Genomic DNA, 20,540 nt, shown 5'->3' on the forward strand with positions numbered 1-20,540 from the left:
AGCTACTTAAATGTCTTATATATAAATATTACTTAGCCATAAAAAAGAAAGAAATCTTGCCACTTGTGACAACATGGATGGCTATGCTAGGGGGTATTATATTAAGGGAAGTAAGTCAGACAGAGAAAGACAAAGATTATGTGATCTTACTTATGACTTATGTGTAGATTCTAAAAAAAAACCAAATGAACAGCAACAATGACAAAAAAACAGACTTACATGTACAGAAGGCAAACTGATGGTTGCCAGGAGGGTGGAGATGGGGGAATGGGCATAAAAGTTAAAAAGGATTAAGAAGTACAAATTCCCATTTAGAAAAATGGCCACAGGGATGTAATGTACAGCATGGGGCATGTAATTAGTAACGTCATAAAAACCTTGTACAGTGGCAGATGGTTACTAGATAGTGTGGTGATCACTTCATAAGGTACATAAATGTTAAATCACTTTATTGTATACCTGAAACTAATATAATATTGTATTTCAACTACAATGAAAATAAATAAATAAATAAATAACAAATCACAAAAATTACCTTAATGTACCCAGGTGAATGCAATCAATTTTAATTACAAATTATAGGTAAATTTATTTTTAATTTTCTTCTTATTTTTTAACATATTTTATTGGTTATGCCAGTTGTCTCATTTTCCCTTTTTATTCCCCTCTACCCTTCACCCACCCTCCAAACAGCATTCCAACCCCCAACCCTTTAGTTCATGTCCATGGGTCATACATATAAGTTCTTTGGCTTCTCTTTCCTATACTATTCTTAACCTCTGCCTGTCTATTTTGTACCTATCATTTATGCTTATAATTCCCTTTTCCTTTGTACCTTTTCCCCATTCTTCCTCCGCTTCTTCCCACTGATAACCCTCCATGTGATCTCCATTTCTCTGATTCTGTTCCTGTTCTAGTTGTTTGCTTAGTTTCTTTTTTGTTGTTGTTGTTTTTAGGTTCAGTTATTGATAAGTTGTGAGATTGTTGCCATTATACTGTTCATAGTCTTTATCATCTTCTTTTTCTTAGATAACATTTAACATTTCATATAAAAATGTCTTGGTGATGATGAACTCCTTTAACTTGACCTTATCTGGGAAGCACTTTATCTGCCCTTCCATTCTAAATAATAGCTTTGCTAGATAGAGTATTCTTAGATGTAGGTCCTTGCCTTTCATGACTTGGAATACTTCTTTGTAGCCACTTCTTGCCTATAAAGTTTCTTTTGAGAAATAAACTGATAGTCTTATAGATCTCCTTTGTAGGTAACTCTCTGCTTTTCTCTTGTTGCTTTTTCAGATTCTCTCCTTCTCTTTAATCTTGGCTAGTGTAATTATGATGTGCCTTGGTGTGTGCTTCTTTGGGTCCAATTCTTTGGGACTCTCTGAGCTTCCCAGACTTCCTGGAAGTCTATTTCCTTTACCAGATTAGAGAAGTTCTTCTTTGTTATGTTTTCAATTTCTTGGTCTTCCCCATCTCCTTCTGGCACCCCTATGATTTGGATGTTGGAACATTTGAAGTTGTCCCAGAGGTTCCTAAACCCCTCCTCATTTTTTTTTTGAATTCTTGTTTCTTCATTCTGTTCTGGTTGAATGTTTATTTCTTCCTACTGCTCCAAACCATTGATTTGAGTTCTGGTTTCCTTCACTGTTGGTTCCCTGTACATTTTCCTTTATTTCACTTTTCATAGCCTTCACTTTTCCCTCTATTTTGTGATCATACTCAACCATTCCTGTGAACATCCTGACTACCAGTGTTTTGAACTCTGCATCTGGTAGGTTGGTTATCTCTTCATCACTTAGTTCTATTTTTTGAGCTTTGATTTGTTCTTTCATTTGGGATATATATATCCCAAATATATATATATATATATATATATATATATATACATATATATATATATATATATATGTTGTCTTCGGCACCTGTTAGGTTATAAGGGTCAGAGCCTTAGGTGTTCACCTGGGAAGGGCAACCCATATCACTGCATTGTGGTGCTGTATGTTGGGGAGGTGTCTGAAAGGGAACAATGCCACTTCTTCAGCTCTTGGCTGGCTTTTAGTCACTTCCTCCATTTCCTACAAGCAAATTGGGCTCTTCTAGTGCTGGTTCCCAGGTAGGTGGGTTTGTGTACATGGTGGGACTCTGTGGTTCTCTCCAATAAACTCTCCTATGAGGCTGGGAGTTTCTCTCACTGCCTGAACCCCCACAGGTGTTTTCAGTCAGATATTCTGAGGCTTTATTTCCCTGTACTGAAATCCTGGATTGCATGGTCTGTCTCACTCTCCAGTTATTCTTCCTGGTTTATCTACACACAAATGTGGGACTGCTTGGTCCTCCAGCCACTGCCTCACCTACCTCCGTCCTCCAGCCACCACCTTGCCATGTGTCCTCTGCCCCTCCAACTGGTCTGAATGAACATTTCTTCTTTAACTCTTTGGTTGTTAGACTTCCATACAGTTCAATTTTCTGTCAGTTCTGGTTGATTTTTATATTTAAATTTGTTTTTTTCTTTGTTTTGGTTGTGCGAGGAGGCAATGTGTATCTACCCATGCTCCATCTTGGCTGGAAGTAAAATGTAGGTGAATTTAATTAGTCCTTACAGTTGCCCATTTTTACTAGGCATGCTTCATGTTTTAGCACACAGAAGAAAATATTTTGTCTTTCTCTGATCCACATTAAATAATTCTGTTTTTCACTAAGTAAAATTAGTAGGATTTGATGGTAAGAGGTGAAATATCTGCTTTTGCAGAAGACAAAAACCATTTCAATTCAGACATTTGCTTATCTTGCATGGTTAAAAAGAAACATATTTGAAAACCAAGAACAGATAAGATGAATCAGTTCTTGAACTTTGTCTACTGTCTTTTATTTTTGCATTGTATTTTATTTATTTATTTTAAAGATTTTATTTATTTGCTTCTAGAGAGAGGGGAAGGAAAGGAGAAAGAGAGGGAGAGAAACATCATGTGTGGTCGGTCACCTTTCACGCAGTCCACACTGGGGACCCAGGCATGTGCCCTGACTGGGAATCGAACCAGCGACCCTTTGGTTCACGGGCCATTGCTCAACTCACGAGCCACACCAGCCAGGGCCTGTTTTTGCATTTTAAAATTTGAGGTATAATTTACATGCAGTAAAATGCTCAAATCTTAAGTATGACCACCAACCAGATCAAGATGACATAAATAGCATTTCTATTACTCCATAAGTTCCTTCTTACCCCTTTCTAATTAATAAGGCTCTTTCCCAAGAGGTAACTATTGTTCTGACTTCCCTCATGATAAATTAACATTATCTGTTCTTGAACTTAATATAGATGAATAATTTAGTCCCATAATTATTACCTTTAAAAAAAAGATTTTATTTATTTATCTTTAGAGGGGAAGGGAAGGAGAAAGGGAGAGAAATATCAATGTATGGTTGACTCTTATGCGTCCCCTACTGAGAAGTGGCCTACAACCCAGGCATGTGCCCTGGCTGGGAATTGAACCTCAGTCCTTTGGTTCATAGGCCCGAGCTCAATCCAATGAGTTACACTAGCCAGGGCGATTATTACCTTTTTAAATCATGTCTATATTATCATTGTCGGTTAGATGTCAGCTCATCATGTTCACGTTCCAATGTTGGTTTTCCTGTCTGTATCATAATTAAAAGTGGAATACTCTTGCTTAAGTTAAATGACTCTAAATTCAAATTGGATGGGTATGAAGCAGTTCATTTTGGTAGAATAGAGTACCCTGGTAGATCTGGGGCATGAATACACTAGCATGTGTCAGAGGGTTTACTGTGCTGGGGGAACAGAGTCACAGACACATTTCTGCATCCAGGTTGCTGGAACAGAGAACACATTAGAATCTGCTTCTAGAAATAGGGTACATAGTGAAGCTTAAATTTTGGGAAAAGATTAAGAGCCCATATTAGGGCCAGAAGTGACCAGGGAGGATGTGATGCACCTCAGAATTGGGGCCTCTAGATCCCCCTTTATCCATTTTTCCTACCAAATATCTATCTGTCTGTGACTCTTGGTACTAGCCTCCAGATAGGGGTCAGGTGACTACATCCTTAGGTTCTAAAAGGTGACATGTTAGGAAAAAGAAGGACCGACTTTCATAGAGCATATTAAGATAAAGGCTTGGCTGGCTCCTGGACAGGGCATATGTGCCCCTCAGTACCAGGCCCATGTGTGGTCTGGCTTCCACTGCCAGCAGTCTGCTGGATACACTGTCAGTTTTAGGCACTTGGAACTCTCTACCAGCTGCTTCCTCTGCCTGCCTTGTCCTTCTCATCTTACCAATTGGAATAAACAGTTGTGTGCAGGTAGTGAGAAAGCAAGGTGAGAGGATAGGCTTGTCTGAAATCTCACCTGAGCTTTATGTCTTACTAGCTTTGTGACTCTGAGCAACTTAATTTACTTCTTTGAGTCTCCCTTTTTCCCTTTGTCAAAAACAGGGACATAACAGTACTCACCTCATGAAGTTAAATGAGATAATCTGTGTAAGTGGCTGGTAGCTCAGTTCATCACCATTTCCACTGAATGGAAAAGAAAAAAGGTAACTATGGGTCCTCAGAATTCATACAAAAGCACTGTGTATTTAGACGCCATCCATAATGCTATCAGAAAAAGTAAAGTCCCCGCCCCCGACTCCCCACCCCTGCATAGCAGTCTGCTATGCTGCTTCCCACACTTACAAAAAAGTAGTGGACAACTTCCTAACTTCTGCACTGGACACTTTGCTATCTGAGGGTACGGATTGTGTCTTTCATGCTTATAGTTCTAATACTACCATGGTACCAGGGACACAGAAGGCACTCAGGAAATACTTGTCACATGCATGAATAAAAGTCCGTTTTTTGGCAATTGTGTTCTACCTCATGTGTTTTTGGTAGTTTTTCTTTGGTGCAGTTAATGTTCTACATTGTTTTGTAGGGAAGATATGAGTTTTTCTAAATTCTTCAAATATACCCATTAAGCTACTCTAGCTATCTTAAATTGGTTTCACAATCAACAGTAAATAAAATTACAGTTTATGAGATGATTCTCTGTTGGAAGGCTCAGCAGAGACACTGTGGAAATAGCTGTAATTTGGAAATCAGTAGTACTTGACTCAGGGAAGGAGTCAGTGGAGATAATAACCTTTAGCTCTGCCAGACACCACAGAACCTGTTCAGACTTCTGGAATGAAGATCTACATAAAAGTATGGCTATTAATTCCATATTACCTTTTTATCTTTTTCATGATATATAATAATAAAAGTAAGTTTAAGTTTTGATTATAAGCCCCACAGCTTGAGGAATGAGACTAGCAAGTGGAAAACATTCCCACCTACCAGAAATAACTACAAGGTTCTTTTGATATTAAATTATTAATATGACAAATAGAAATGAAACCCTTCCTGTACACCTACTTACCAATGAGGGAAGAAAGATGGACGCCACAGGCTATTCCTGTGGTGTTGCTAGCCATCTTCGCTTCTCTCCTTGGCTCTTCTTAATGTCCTTTATGTTCACCAACAGTCTAAATTCTACAGACACAAGACAACTCATCGTAAACATAAAACTCTAGGAAAGTGTTAATGCAACAAGTTAGCTCTCCGTACTCACAACAACCAGGATATGACACAGCTGATATCCTAACCATTTTTTATCACCAAGTTGTTTTTCATGTTCTACTTTATTCAGGATAAAACATAATTCAGAATGTGCATAATCATCCATGCTTTGGGGAAAACCTGAGGAATTATTTAAACAGTTATTTAACACATCTTTGATATAATAGTCTTCTTAGTTCACTATTGTTATCCTGCAAACATAAAATTGGATGGAAATTTAAAAAGGAATCTATTTAACCTAACTTTAGTTGTTAAAGACAAAATATGGGGCACTTAAGAAAGATGTTAAAAATTTCCTCTTGGTGCCATGATAATAATTTTCCTAGAAAAAGATCGCGGAGTGAGAACAACTTGTAGAATAAAACACTAAGTCCCTTCTCTGCTTTGGTGTGATAAACTATTAAGACTGGTTCATTTTAACTATAGTAGTTGAGAGTCTCTGGTTGCAATAAGTCTATTTAAGAACTTTTTGGCCTGCTAATGATCTTTTTTTCACTTCCATTAATTTGATATTTATTTTCATTTTATATCCAGATGTGACATTTTCTAAATTAAAATATAATCATGCTGACTCCCCTATCCCCACACACCATCTGAGAAAAACGTGGGGAACTTTACACAACTTGAAAGATAGAATGCATAGAGAAGTTGCTATTTCACCCTAGTAACAAAGAAGATAGTGAGACTGCATAGTAGATGTGGTGGAGTGCATAGACAACAGCTCAGGGCTCTCAGCAGGAAGGAGCAGGAATTAAAAAGCTGAAGCTTTTAAATGCCACAAGATTACCCTGAAGAGGCAGAGATAGGTCTTTGTTTTGGAAATAATGGAAGACTTGGTTTATTAAAATATGCCATACACACATTTTTATTATGGTAAAAGAACATTACATAAAAATTACCAAATTAGTCATTTTTAGATAGTTTAGTAGTGTAAACTGTATGCATATTGTTGTGTAACGTATCTCTAGAATTATTTTATCTTGCTAAACTGAAAATATACTTAATGAATAAAAGTCTCTTTTTACTCCTATTCTTAGGCCCTGACAATTACTTTTATACTTTCTGTTTCTAAGAGTTTGACTATAAAAGATACCTCATATAAGTGAATTTATACAGTATAATTTTTTTTGATTGGCTTATTTCACTTAGTATAATGTTCTCAACATTCATCCACATTGTAGTTGATCTACTCTGAATAATATTCAATGGTATGTATATGGAACCTGTACTTTACCCATTCATCCAGTGATAGATATTTATGTTGCTACTGTATCTTAACCCTTGTGAACTACACTGTAATGAAACCATGTGCAAATACCTATTGGAGTTCCTGCTTTCAATTCTTTTGGGTATATACTTAGAAGTGGGATTTTTGGATTATATAGTAATTTTATTTTAAATTTTTTGAGGAACTACCATATTGTTTTTCATAGTGATGGAACGATTTTACATTTCTACCAACAGTGCATAAGAGCTTCAATTTCTCCATATTCTTTCCATCATCTGCTATTTTCTGTTTTTTTAAATAGTGGCCACCTTAATAAATGTGAGGTGATAACTCATTGTGGTTTTGATTTTCATTTCCTTAATTTTTAGTGATGTTGAGCCTTTTTTCACATGCTCATTGACCATTTGTATATCTTCCTTGGAGAAATAAATGTTTCAAGTTCATGTACTACTTTTTAATCTTGTTATTTTTGTTGTTGTTGACTTTTAGGTGTTCTTTGTGTATTGTAAATATTACCCCACTATTAGATAAATGGTACAATATTTTCTTGTATGTTGATTGTTTTCTCTTCTTCACAGAGGTTTTTAAGTTCGATGTGGTGCCATTTCTCTTTGCTTTTGTTGCCTATGCTTTAGACATCATATTCAAGAAATCATTGCTAAATCCAATGCTATAAAGATTTTCCCTGTTTTATTCTAGGAGTTGTATAGTTTTAGTGCTTATATTAAATTCTTTAAGGCATCTTGAGTTAATTTTTTGTATGTGATTTAAGGTAAGAGCCTGACTTTATTCTTTTGCATGTAGATATCTCTTTTCCCAGCACTATTTGTTGAGAAGACTATAATTTGCTCATTGTATGGCGTTGGCACATGACTATATACAGAAGAATTTATTTCCTCTGTAATTTGTTCCAACAGTCTATATGTCTCTTTTTATGCCAGGATCATATTGTTTTGATTCTTGGTATGATTTCGATCTTCTTAAATTTGTTAAAACTTCTTTTGTGGCCTAACTGATAACCTATACCAGAGAAAGATTTAGGTACACTGGAAGACAATATGTATTCTGCTTCTGTTGGATGGAATGTTCTGTATATATTTGCGAGTTTCACTTGCCATAGTATTGTTCATGTACCCACTCTATTTTTATTTTGTCTCATTGTTCTATCCATTATTGAAAGTGGGATATTGAAATCTCATTATTATTGTGTTACTGTCCACTTTTCCCTCAATTCTGTCAATCTTTGCTTCATATATTTGGGTGCTGGGCTGTCAGATGCATATATATTTATAATTGTTATGTCTTCCTATTGAATCAATACTTTTAACTGTATATAATAATGTTCTTCTCATTACAGTTTTTGATTTGATGTTGATTTTGTGTGATCTAAGTATGTCTACCACTGCTCTCTTTTGATTGCCATTTACATGCAATATTTTTTTATCCTGTCACTTTCAGACCATATGTTACATCTAAAGTGAGACTTCTGTAGACTGCACGTGGATTAATTTTGTTTAATTTAAATTCATTAAGCCACTCTATGTCTTTTTATTGGGGAGTTCAATCCATCTACCTTCACAGCAATTATAGATAGGGAAGGACTTACTCTTGCTATTAAAATGTTTTCTGAATACCTTATAATTATTTGGTATCCCTTTCCTCTCTTACTGCCTTCTTTGATTGACTTTTTCTGTGGTGACATACCTTGAATCTTTATATATATTTTTGTATCCTTTACATATATTTTCTATGTGGCTACCCTGGGGATTATTAAAACATCTTACAGTTGTAACAATCTATTTTAAACTGATAACAATTTAACTTAAATCTCATAGAAAAATCCTACTCCTTTACATCTCAAACTCTTTATGTTATCAGTGTCACAAAATAAATCTTTTGTATTTTGTGTCCATATCATAGTTTTGTACTTACAATCATTTTCATACTTTTAAGTTCTATATCACAATTAAAATTTATTTATACACTATCATTATGGTATTACAGAATTTTGTATTTGTCTATATACTTACCTTTATCAAAACAATTTATATTTTCATGTTATCCAGCATCCTTCCATTATAGTTCTGAAGACTCACTGTAGTATTCTTTTAATGCATGTATAGTGGTGGTGAAATCTGTCAACATTTGTTTATCTTGGAAAATTTTTATTTCTCCTTTATTTCTTGAAGGATAGTTTAGTTAGATACAGTATTCTTGATAGGCATTATATATTTTCAGTACTTTGACTATATCACTACACTCCTATACAGTTGTAATATTTCTGCTGAGAAACCTACTGATAATCTTACAGGAGTGCCCTTTTACATAATGAGTTGCTTTTCTTTTGCTTCTTTCATAATTTTTCTCTGTATCTTTGACCTTTGAGAGTTTGATTATAATTGTCTCAGTGTGAGTTTCTTTGGGTTTATCTTAGTTGGAATCTTCTGAATTTATTGAATCTGATTGCCTATACCTTTCCTAAAATTTTGGAAGTAGTGGTAATTACTTACATTTCCCCCAACTTTTGAAAAGCCAGATTAAAGCACTTTTATTGCAATAATAAAACTTGAAATTTATGTGTAATGCTAGGGTGATGGTTGGGGATTAAGCAGTAATAATTTCTCTCACCAAATCACTACACAGGACAGCAACGGAGGGATTGAGGGAAGGAAAAGCCAGGAAACTTTGAGATCAACAGGGGAAGCTGAACATCAAAAAATAAGAGAGGCTGAAGCTGTGATGACCAGCATCATTTTGTTAAGACAACGCTCAGGGATTTTTCAGGATGGCTGGGTTTTCACTGGGCGTTTAATATTTACAAACAGAACCTTCAATGTAAACTTTTAAATAAAGTTATTAAAATTTAGGAATTGGAGTCTGGATAGCAATGAAATTATAAAAGTCCCAAGTATCTATTAGGAATAAAAGCATAGGTTGGGGGGAGGGGAAGCCAGGCCACAAAAAAGGCTTCAAAGATCTCTGCTAGCCTGGCACAGATAGCTGTCCGACATGCAGTGAAAAAGATTTGCCTTTAAAAGGTAGAGGGTTTCACAGGAGAGTGGGATGTGGTGGTGGAGTCAAGAGCTCTCCCCTCTGCCACTTCGGTTTTAGATAGGACTCTTAATTTAATCCAATGACATTTTTCAACTTGAAGATAATTAGGCCCTGAACAGTGCTTCAAATATGCTATGGCTTTGCAGCACACAAGCAAGAATGTTTAATATAAACATTTGGTGATGTTAATTCTTCCAATCCATGAACATGGTATATGCTTCCATTTATTTGTGTCTTCCTTAATTTTTTCTTCAGTGTTGTATAGCTTTTGAGTACAGGTAGGTCTTTTACCTCCTTGGTTAGATTTATTCCTAGCTACTTTATTATTCTTGTTGCTATAGCAAATGAGATTTTTCCCTGATATCTATTTCTGATATTTTGTTGTTGGTATACAAAAATGCCTTTGATTTCTAAATATTGACTTTGTATCCTGTTGTTCTTCCAAATTTACTTATTAGATCGAATAGTTTTTTCTTTTCAATGTACACTCTCAAGTCATCTGCAAATATTGTCAGTTTTACTTCCTCCTTTACAATTTGGATGCCTTTTATTTCTTTTTCTTGTCTGAGCACTGCATTTATACTACCCAAAGCAATTTATAGATTCAATGCAATCCCTATTAAAATACCAGTACCATATTTCACAGATATAGAATAAACATTTCAAAAATTTATATGGAACCAAAAAGAACCCAAATAGCCATAGCAATTTTGAGAAAGAACAAAGCAGGTAGGATTACCATACCTGACATTAATATATTTCAAGACCCCAGTAATCAAAGCAGTTTAAGAACCAGCATAAGAACAGACATTTAGATCAATGGAACAGAATGAAGAGCCCAGAAATACACCCAAGTCTCTACAGTCAATTAATATTTGACAAAGGGGACAGAGCATAAAATGGAGCAAAAATAGCCTCTTCAACAAACGGTGTTGGGAGAGCTGGAAAGCTATATGCAAAAAAAGAGAAAGAAACTTGACCACCAACTTATACCATAAACAGAAATAAACTCAAGTTGAATAAAAGACTTAAATGTAAGTCATGATACTGTAAAAGTCTCTGAGGATAACATAGGCAGGAAAATCTCAGATATTCCATGCAGCAATATTTTCAATGATATATCCCCTAGAGCAAGAGTTATAAAGGAAAGAATTAATAAATGGGATTTAATCAAAATAAGAAGCTTCTTTATGGCTAAAGAAAACATCAGCAAAATGAAAATGGAACCAACCATATGGAAAAATACATTTGCCAATGTTATCATGGGCAAGGGTATGATCTCCAAAATATATAAAAAACTCACAGGATTCCACTCCACATAGACAAACAACCCAATGAAAAAATGAACAAAAGACCTGAACAGGCACTTCTCCAAGGAGGACATAGAGAGGACCCAGAGACGTTTGAAGGGATGATTAGCATCACTAGCCATCAGACAGATGCAAATTGACACCACAATGAGATATCACTTCACACCTGTCAGAATGGCCATCATAAACAAATTAATAAACGAGAAGTGCTGGTGAAGTTGTGGAGAAAAGGGAACTCTAGTGCACTGTTGGTGGGAATGCAGACTGGTGCAGCCATTGTGGAAAACAGTATGGAATTTCCTTAGAAAACTAAAAATGGATGTGCCTTTTGAACCAGCAATTCCACAGCTGGGATTATAGACTAAGAATCCTGAAACATTAATTCAAAAGAAACTGTATATCCCCATGTTCATAGCAGCACAATTTATGATAGTCAAGTGCTGGAAGCAACCTAAGTGCACATCGGTAATTGAGTGGATCCAACAACTGTGGTATATTTACACAATGGAATATTAGGCAGCAGAAAGAAAGAAGGAGCCTTTCATGACAGCATGGATGGATTGGAAAGCATTATACTAATTGAAATAAGTCAGGTGGTGAAAGACAAATACCATATGATCTCACCTATAAGTGGAATCTAATCAACAAAACAAGCAAGAAAAATATAGCCAGAGATACTGGAATAAACAACAAACTGATAGTAACCAGAGGAGAGGTGGGAGAATAACCAGGGGATAAGGGGGAAGAGTTGTCAATGAACATGTGAAAAAGACCCATGAACAAAGCCAAAATGGAGTAGGATCAAGGGTGAGATGGGTGGGGTGATCGGGAGTGGTAGGGGGAAAATGAAGACAAGTATGCTTGAAGTATACTTGAATGACAATTTTTTAATGTTTAATACATAATAAAATTTTCATCCAAAAATAAGATGGAATAAATATTCTTGCATTTCTCTCTCCCTACACATCAATTCCCAATCTCAAGGTGTGCTGTTAATACGTGACTAATTGGAAACCTAGATCTAAAAGACTGCAGCTGAATCTTTGCCCCAAAATGAAAACAAAAAGAATTACTTGAGGTTTATGGCATGTAGTTTATGTTAACATACATACAAAGAGAAAGAGCAAAGCTGGTTGGCAGGACATAGTCAGTCAGGGCAGATGTTTATAGAGTGTAGTGGAACATTATGAAGAGCTCTATACAGATTTGTGTGTGCTCATTATGGGTATTAGATCCCACTATGGAACATTCAGGAACAGGGAGCTCAGGAAGTGGGCCATCCCTGTTATTCCAATTTTAGAAGGTTCATGTTAAAACAAGAGTGGCATTTGGTGGAGTGATGCCTGGATGCCCAGTTATACCATAGGCACAGTATGGGGAGATAGTCAGTTTGGATCTTTGACCCACACTCATTTGGGCAACCCCTTCTTCCCAGCCTAGCATAAATTTAAAGGGTTTGTGTCTGTCTCAGGAGGAATCAGTTTTTTTCCATCTTCAAGCACCTCTGTATAGTTTACCATACAGGTCTGCCCATGTATCAGGAAGGCACAACCATCTTTGGGTAGATGGTCGCCACATACACTCCCATGGCTACAATGGTGGACACAAGGTGGATGGGTGTCACAATGGGTGTCATGGACCAAGACTAGACCTGGTGGTGGTTCTGAGGCTTGCTTCATCCCTGGTAATTATTTCTTAAAAACGCTCTCTGCCCCTATAACTTCCTTAGATTTTTTTACAATTTTATTCAACTTTTATTTTTGGGGGGTTTCGCTGACTTGATAATTTGAAATGACTTATCTTCAAGTCATTTTTTTGCCGATTCTTTCTTCTATTTGATCAAGTCTACTACTGAACTCTCCTAGTGAATATTTTATTTCAGTTATTGTATTATTCAATTCCCAAATTTCTGTTTTTTAAGAGTATGTATCTCTTTTTTTTGTTTTTAGAATTTAGAAAGTTTTTTTTGCTATTTATTTATTTATGTATTTTCCAAATCTTTTTATTTAATTATTTTTCAAGTACAGTTTTCTGTCTATTACTCCTATCCCATCCCCCTCCCCCTCCCTCCCATTTCTACCCTTCTCAGTTGTTGTCCATGTATCTTTCATATATGTTCCTCTAAATCCCTCCCCTATTTCCTCTGAAATTCCCTCCCCTCTCCACTCTGGTCGCTGTCCTCCTGTTCTCTATTTCAGTGTCTTTGGTTATATTTTGCTTGCTTCATTGTTTTGTTGTCTATCTCTTTGTTTATATTTTCATTTTGTTCATGCATCATTTTCCTTAGTTGTCCATTTTCTCTTGAAGTTCAATGAACTTCCTTAAGATGATTATTTTGATTTTTTGTCTCATAATTCTCAGGTCTACATTTCTTTAAGCTGTTTCTGTGCTGGCTTGGGGGAAGGGCTCTCATGGATAAAAATTTTCTTATCTATTTCAATGTGGCTTGTCTTGGCTTTGCACTGTCTTGGGTTACTGTGAGTTTTTAACTGGTTTCTGGAATTCTCTTAAAGGGTTTTTAGACAGTATATCTTTAAGTTAGTGTCTCTGTGGGGGAACAAAATTTGGGGCTTCCTATTTGGCTAACTTGTATAAATGCACTTTTAAAAGTACATTTATATTTGTGTTTGCTCCAGCAGAACATATGCTAAAATTGGAACAATAGAAGATTACCATGGCTCCATGTGCAAGGGTAACATGCAAGTTCATGAAGCATTCCATATTTTTTCCTAAAAAAAAAAAAGAATAAAAAGAAAAACATGCGCATTTATTTCCCTATTTGTAACCCTTACAATAGCACTGGTAACTAACTACTCTGCCTGAGGTGGTAATATTGCCAGTAATATTTAAATACCTTAAGGAAATTTAAATACATTATATTTATTTTGAGAAAGCCTAGTAACAGAGACATTTCATTCTTACTTCCCAACATAGGAAATATGAGTTCTGAGAAGTTTATTAGCTTGTCTAAGGTTAGCAATCAGTTAGGATTCAGCCTTAGGCCTGCCTGGCTCTCAAGCCCTTGTTTTTCTTAGTCTACCATACCCTGCTGTGGAGTGGTCTGTTAGAAAAAAATGCACATTATTGAAATACATTTATAAAGTTGCTTATTATTTATATTCTTCTGAAATACAATTCAATGTAATTTTCAGTTTATATTTCTGTTTTTGTAATGCTTTAGATGTCAACAAGATATTGGTTAGATTATTCCTTGACCTATGTACCTTTTGCTTACTAAGTTTAATTTTTTGGTTAAAAATTTGGATTACTTTTGACTTTCTAGTAGGCACAACATTGTCATACAGTTTTAACTTTAGTCAACACATCATTATTCTTATATAGACTTTTCAGGAAAAGATTAGTCATTGGAAGGCAATGAACTTGACATATATCCAAATAACAGCAAATTCTTAAGGTTGCACTTAAATAATTACCATTTAGCTATTCTAGCTTTGCATTAAAAGCCACTAGAGATGCTGCTATAGATTCACATACATGGATTAATAGTGATGAAGAAGAATTATCTAACAGTCTAAATGTAGAGTTTTTTTCATACCTATTTAATTGCTTTCTCAAGGAGTCACACTTCTTATAGGTATCTTATAATCAATCTTCACATCTCTTAACTTTTTCATGTAATTCTGATTAATGGGACTCAATAGTGCATGTTAATTGTGCAGGCAAATGAAGTAGGCTGTGTACCCAATCATTATGAGTTCCCAGCCTGGTTCCACCATTTACCACTGCGTGACTCTAGGCAAAACCATTAACTTTTCTGTGCCTCAGTTTTCTCCATCTGTAACATACATCTGGAAAGCAGTAGAACACATTTGTTTGATGAATATTAGGGTTTAAATACACTGAGCTGACAAGTGTTTGGAACATAGAGCTAAATCAATGAATCTTAGCTGTTATTTTAGGGAAATATGGTAAAAGTAGAAATGTTTTGATCAATTTATTTAAGGAAAATATATTTGAATTCTTCTGAGGCAAAGAATAAACTTTAAAAACTGAGTAGCATATGGTATAAAATCAAATAAAATGTTTCTAAAATGTGCAAATGCTTAATGATTTTCAGCCTAGAAAGTATTGAACCAATTTATTTGATCTATGAACCCTTATCATCTATCCAGATGTATAGGGGAAAGCAAATAAAGCCTTTGCTCAGGCATTTACGATCTACTTGGGGAAGGCCAACATGTTCCTAGAAAAAATAAATACAATATTAAGTACCAAATGAGTGGAAATAATAGGCATTCTGTGAAAGAGTGAGCAGGTGAACTGGAGTGGTATGGGGCAGCCTCATGGAGGAGGGCAACTGAATTTCAGGAGTTTGACTAGAGAAGAGAAGATTCTATGAGTGAGGAGGCATTGTGGTACAAATAAGCCGAAAGCTTTATAAACATCAGTGAACGTGTGATCTTGTAGGCTTGTTAAAATGCAGAGTCTGATACCATATTTTGGGGCAGAACGCAAGATTTTGCATTCTTAGCCAATTTTCATGTGATGTTGAGCAGCAAGAAAATATCTTACATTTAAGAGACAGTGAGAAGAGATTACAGTGGTGAGAATAATAAGAAGGCTATTTCAGAGTCTAGGCACAAAGTGATAAAAGACTAAATTGAGATGGAGGCAATGGTAATGGAAAGAAAGGGGCAGTCATAATAGATTATTTAAAATATAAGTGGGAAATATGCAACACTTGGCTAAGTATATAGGGAAAAAGCACAAGCATCAATGATGTACTTTGATGGGGAAATGGATTAACACAGTAGTGAAGTTAAGGGTAGAACTGGCTTGAGGTCGTAAGAGATCAGCCTGGGTTTTCGAGATGTTGAATTTGAGGCACAGGTGTGGTATTCAAGAGAAGTATCTTGTCTGCAGGGCTGGAAATGAATATTAGAATTGATCTGTGTAGAGATTATTGCTAGAGTTATAAAGAGAGAATTTTGGAGTTCTCCATGTGCTAGTGAAGAGTTATACAGGCATGAGAATTGAAGACTGAATTTTTGAAAATGTTCCCATTTGTTGAAAAGAAGAGGGAGAGGTGAACAAAGAAGTAGGAATGGACCTGAACTTGCGGAACACAAGAAGTAGAAAAAATGTTTTCAAGCTTTCCATCACCATATGTTGTACCTGAAGATAAGATACAGACTAATAAATCAAGACACCTTTATTCACATATCAAATAATAAGTCTTTTTGAGATTTTGAAATTTAAAAAGTATTGTCTATTTTGGGGAAAAATGAAAATATAGAAAACAGTAAAAACACAAAGGCAGAGAAAGTATGGAAGACAAAAATAGGAATAAAGAATGAGGATAACAAATAGAACATAGTAATAAACATGATAGATATTAATCCAACTACATCAATGATCACTTTGAATGTCAATGGTCTAAACTTCAATTAAAAGACAGAAATTGTGAGAGTGGTTCAAAAAACAAGACCAACTATATGTTGTCTACAAAAAACTCATTTTAAATATAAAGACATACATAAATTAAAAGTCTAGAAATGAAGAAAGGGACAGTCAGAAGAATGTCAAGAAACTCACTTTAAATATAAAGACATACAAAAGTTAAAAGTCTAGAAATGAAGAAAGGGACAGTCTTATAATATGACTTATAATATGACTTATTAACAGTCTTATTATATGACTTATAAGTCTTATAATTAAGACTTATAATATGCCATAAATAATCAAGAGAAAGTAAGAGCAGCTATACTAATTTCAAACAGAACAAACATCAGAGCAAGAAAAGTTATTTGGGATAAAGATAGATGTTATGCAATGATAGAGAAGTCAATACCCCAAAAGACTTAATAATCCTTACTATGTATACAGCTAACAACATAGTATCAAAACATGTGAAACAAAAGATGATAGAACTGTAAGAAGTAAGTGAATCAACAATTTTAGTTGACAATAGTTGAAGACTAACACTCGACTCTCAAATGAACAAATTTAACTAGGAAAAAATAATTAAGGACATAGATGAACTTAACAGTACCATTGATCCACTAGATACAATTGATATCTATAGACTACTTCAGAAAACAACAGCAGATTATACATTTTTTTTCAAGCTTACATGAAATGTAAACCAACAGGCCACATTTGGGCCATGAAATCCTACAATATCTATTCCCGGACCACAGTGGAACAGAACCCAGTAACAGAAAGATAATTGGAAAATCCTAAAATACATGGATATTAAACAACACACTTCTAAATAACACATGCATTAAAGAAACCTAAAAATATTAAGAAGTATTTTGAATGAAATGAAAGTTAAAATACAACTTTTTAAAATTTGTGTGATGAAGCCAAAGCAGTAGTGACAGGAAAATTTATAGCATTGAATGCATAACCTAAAAATGTTAAAATCTAAAATTGAAAATTTAAGCTTTCACCTTAGGAAACTAGTAAAAGAAGAGAAAGTTAAGTCTCAAATATTAATAAGAAAATAAATGATAAAAATTAGAGCACAAATCAATGAAACTGAAAACCAAATCTCAACAGAGGAAATTTACAAAATCAAGAGGTGGTTATTTGAAAAGATGAATAAAGTTGAAAGGCCTCTAGTCAGGCTAACTAAAAGAGAAAAGATAATTTACTATGATAAACGAAAAAAGGGACATCACTCCAGAACTCATTGCCTTGAGGAAGAAGTGAAGAAGAGGAAGAATATCAAGACTGATGACCAGAGAAGGACCCACACTATAATGAGTTCATCTACACACTCATCTCCATGCTGCCTCAGGAGGGCATGCTGGCCCAGGAAGGCATGCTGGCTAGTGTGGTAGAGCAAAACATCTCTGTGTGGTGGTGTCAAGGGGAGAGCATCTGCTGGCTCCACAAGCAGCAAAAGCCTGACCTGCAGAAACGCTCAGGGCCCTACAAGGCCAAGTTGCAATGAAGACTGCTGACCCCAGCATTGCAGCACTCTTGGCTCATGGCCTTCACCAGGGTCCCTTTCCTATTCCACTACCCTCTTGACAGCATTACTGAATTCCAGCCAGAGAGCTCAGACCTTGAAAATGGGAGCCGGGCCTACATTCCCTGCATTGTGCCTCAGATCTGGTAGGGCAGGTCAAACTCATAGTGCTTAGAAAGCAGCAGCTGGAGTTGAGGCACGGAGAGCTGCCATGGCTTTCTCCCCAGCAGGATGTGGAGCCACAGGACCTGGCCTCTCTGTCTGAGCAGCAGAATATATATTTTACATACAGACATGTCTGTTTTTCTGGGCTCTGGCTCATCTTGCTGCCACTCTGTTGAAACAGACAGATACCTGACTACTGTTTTTGTTGTGAGGAAGCCAGGTTTGTTCACCATTCTTCCTGGGAGAGCTCCAAACTCAGGACTGGGTTGGGTGTGGGGACAGCACCCTGTTGGGGTCCTTTTGCCTGAACAAAGTGTTTGAGCTGTTTGGTGGTTTATAAACTCGTTTCCTGGCTTGGCCAGGCTTGTCAAGTTTGCTCTCCATGGAAAGTTTCTGGGCTCCCTTCAGGGTTGTGGCCCTGAAAATGGGTCTGCCTTGGGTCCCTGGGCTCTGTCTCTGGAACCTGGGGGGATGTTTTCTCTGCCCAGCCCCTCAGTATTAACAAGTCTCCCCTCTCTTAGGGTAGCAGAGACAGGGCTGCTAGCAGAAAACTGTTACCACTTAATTCTCCCTACTATTCCAGCATTCTTAGCCTCTGCAGGCAATCAGGGGCACAGCCAGACCTAGACAGCCAGTTGGAACTCACATGTTTCCACTGGACCTTATGCAAAGTGGTAATGGGCCCAGCACTGCCTCTATAGCTTGGGCCCCAATTATAACCCCATGGCCTCTGACAGGTGGCTTTTAGGGAGATCCCAGGAGGCCCCTTATTTGTACATAGTGACCCAGGAGAGAGGAGAGGGGAAGGGGACAGCTGGTAGGCATGGCAATTGCCTCTGCACTGAGCACAGCCTGGCCCCTTGACTCCCTATGAATATTAGATCAGTGGACAAATAAAACTGTATTAAAATGAAAAAAAATGATAAACTGGAGCAATTTCTTGAAAGATACATCTGCCAAAACTCTCACATGAAGACATAAACAATATGATTTGGCCTATAATCTTAAAAAAATGAATCAATGATTAATATTCACTCAAAATAGAAAGCACTAGGCCTGGAATGGTTCACTGGTGAATTCTACTAAATATTTAAGGAAGAAATTATACAAATTCTGTACAATCTCCTTCAGAAGACAAAAGCATAAGGATTATGCTTTCCTAATTAATTCTGAGGCCAGTGTTACCATAATACAAAAAGTAAGCAAACACACTACAAGAAAAAAAAACTTCAGACCAATATTTTAATAAACATAAATGAAAAAAATCCTCAATACAATATTAGTAAATTGAATTTAAAAATGCATAAAAGGAATTATACACCACAGCAAGTGGGACTTGTCACAGGTATGCTAGACGAGTTAAACATTTTATTTATTTATTTATTTATTTATTTATTTATTTATTGGGGGGATCATAAGATATATTTACTTCTACAAAAGGTGGAAAAAATGAGTGATTCTGTTGTTTGACTATTTACAGTATCTAGATTTTGGTCAACAGGCATATTCCATAAATCTGTTGAAAGAATATTCCAATTTTCATTTGTATGCCTAACATTAAATATAAATTTGAGATTTACAATAGATTGAAGCCCTTAGGCCATGACTTTCAGACACAACAATTCATGTTTGGAAGGGATAGCACATTTGAATGTTTATCAGGATAATAAAATGTGGCATGATAATTCACTTGCAAACATTTCAGATTATTTCATCACTATTTTCTTATACGGAACCAATGTTTTGTTGTTATCATTGTTCACTTCTACAAAGTCCCAAAGATGGGACTTTGAAGACCCATCATTCCTTAGAAGTCTTTCTGATATTTGGATAAGAGCCATGGATAAGAGCCATCTCTTCTTCTACAATGATATAACAAATAAAGCTTTAATATTTATTAGATAGCATTTCTAAATACAAAAAAATAATTATTACACAAACATGCTATAATACTTCTGACATGCATATGTCCTTGCGTGTCATACTTTTCAGTAAAATATAACCAAAGACACTGAAATAGAGGACAGGGGGACAGCGACCAGAGGGGAGAGGGGAGGGAATTTCAGGGAAAATAGGGGAGGGATTTAGAGGAACATATAAAGGATACATGGTCAACAACTGAGAAGGGTGGAATGGGAGGGAGGGGGAGCACAGGGGGTGGGATGGGATGGGAGTTAAAGATTTTAAAAATAAATTAATGTGGTTCACCACATCAATGAAGAAAAAAATC

At 35.9% G+C, this 20,540-nt stretch overlaps 1 non-coding gene and 1 pseudogene across 1 annotated transcript; one reads left to right on the forward strand and one right to left on the reverse strand.

The window, feature by feature from the left end:
- Nucleotides 1–12,490: 12,490 nt before the first annotated feature.
- LOC118997049 (peptidyl-prolyl cis-trans isomerase FKBP1A-like) lies at nt 12,491–12,793 on the reverse strand (annotated as a pseudogene).
- Nucleotides 12,794–13,830: 1,037 nt separating this feature from the next.
- On the forward strand, nt 13,831–13,932 carry LOC118997090 (U6 spliceosomal RNA). The gene has a single exon (XR_005068602.1). It is a non-coding gene; the product is annotated as a U6 spliceosomal RNA (small nuclear RNA).
- Nucleotides 13,933–20,540: the final 6,608 nt, after the last annotated feature.

This window comes from Sturnira hondurensis, unplaced genomic scaffold, assembly GCF_014824575.4.
Source record: "Sturnira hondurensis isolate 20B ecotype Veracruz unplaced genomic scaffold, ASM1482457v3 Scaffold0012467, whole genome shotgun sequence".
Classification (NCBI taxonomy): Eukaryota; Metazoa; Chordata; class Mammalia; order Chiroptera; family Phyllostomidae; genus Sturnira; species Sturnira hondurensis.